The sequence below is a fragment of the Amphibalanus amphitrite genome, unplaced genomic scaffold, assembly GCF_019059575.1.
Source record: "Amphibalanus amphitrite isolate SeventyFive unplaced genomic scaffold, NRLGWU_Aamphi_draft 000476F_arrow, whole genome shotgun sequence".
NCBI classification, from domain to species: Eukaryota; Metazoa; Arthropoda; class Thecostraca; order Balanomorpha; family Balanidae; genus Amphibalanus; species Amphibalanus amphitrite.
The window spans coordinates 241547-243571 of NW_024881970.1; positions in this window are offsets into that span (position 1 = coordinate 241547).

Consider the following 2025-nt stretch of genomic DNA (forward strand, 5'->3'; position numbering starts at 1 on the left):
TTGTGAAGCCCTGAATCCATGCAAATCTAGCTCGTCTATCATTATCTTGTCTGTCTCTTTACTGGGCAGTGAAGCGATCCGCTTCGAACATTCGGTCCTTTCCGTTTCACTGCGCCGGTCACTGTGACCCACTGACCCCGTCAGCATGCCGCAGAGGTCACAAAAAGCGACTCCTCGCTCAACCGACACTTGCGGTTCACTACCGCCACCACAGGGCACATGGCTACATTTATGGTCAGAGCAGCGATCTGGCGCCGAAACCGCGAATGCCAGAGGCTGGGATGTCGGATGATTACTATATTTATGCATAGCGTGCGAAGGAAAAATGATTCATTCACGGAAAGGAGTGTGTTCCATTCGATAGCAGTGCATAGAGGCAGTGAAATTCCAAAAGACTTCAATCTCGGGCCGAACGAATCATCAGAACGGTCTCTCAGTCTCAGTCCGTTCCCAAAGGCAGTTTTTTTTTTTTTGCTGCCAGGGGAGAGTGGAGGTGCTGTCATCGTCCAACACCTTAGGACAAGGGGCAAATTCTGCCAGTCTAGTACTCCAGAAGACTGAGGCCGTCTCTCACCCTGACGACGTATGCCAGCGGCGGCGGCCTATCTCCCGGCGTCCCTGGCCCACGCTGAGCCCCGCTGGGACGGCCGCTGGGGACCGTGACTGTCACGTAACGCGTCACACGCCACTCGGCGCCGTGACACGACGCTCCACACACCGTCACGAGCCATGACCCGACGCTCCAGACGCCGTCACGAGCCGTGACACCACACTGACCGACAATGCGATTTGGTAATACGATTGGACAAGAAAACAACGTGGCATAACCACGGGACACCAGTCACCCTTCACTTAGCACCCACGTTCCCACAACTTATCACTATACGTTAATTTGACAATGTTGGGGATACCACTCAACATAAACTAATGAATAAACATCTTATCGACAGACAATAGTCCAGAAATAGGCTCATATCTGTCATGTAGAGATATATTTCCCGCCATGCCCGGCGAGGTTCCATCGGACGGCCTTGCCCGACCTCTCAAGGTAGTCGGCCTGCGTTCGGCGCAGTCTGTTCATCGACCCACGGCTGTGTCACGCAAGGTCGACCGGCCACCCCCCCCCCCCCCACCGTCCTCCGACCTGCCCCTCGTCAGCGCGGCGCCAGACCCCGTCCTCCCGACCGGCCCCCTCTCGAGACGCACCAGCGAGCCTGAGGCCGGCCAACCCGTCGAGGCCGGAGACGGTCGGACGATGGACAGCGAGTCTACTCAAACGCGACTGAGGGAATTGGAGGCTATAAGCCAGTGACCCTTCGGTAACCTGAATAGAACTGACCTGGTGTCCTTAACCTCCAGACCCGCAGAGGGGATGTTCGGTGACGTCGGTATCAGGACAGAAGTTTCCGATATTCATGGCACTTTGACTCTTCATCTCTGAAAAGAAAAAAGGCGGCGTAAATATAGTGTGTCCAGAAAGTTCGTTGAGAGGCACCAGCCACAGTTTTCTTATATTTTAGGGCAGCCTGTAACTAAGCGTATAATTCCAGGCTCGTATTAATTAGAGCTGAATAAATGTCCAGGGACGCTAAAGACAAATTTGATCGGTCACAAACACATACATGCAAGTGAATACGAGATGCAGATACGAAATGGGGATTTCTAGAAGGTGAGGTGGGTCGTGATTCAATCACGGAAGGCACCGGCTAAAATCAAGATCATTAGAGGAGTCCCTGACACCACTTCTCACTGACCCAGTAACACTTATCCATGTTGACAAATACATAAATCTCGTGGCTATCGAAACCCTGACCTGAGAATGAAGCGAGTTGAATAACACAGGAAAGTGAATTTCAATGCGTTGCTGCTCAGCCCGCGCGATATGGGTTAGATTCTGAACGATAACTCACAGCATAATATCCACAATCTTAACTAGATCAAGAAACACATGTTTAGTGGAGTTATGAACGGCCTGTTAACCCAATGAGAACGACGATTGCGGTAAAATAGGTGCAACGGGAATAT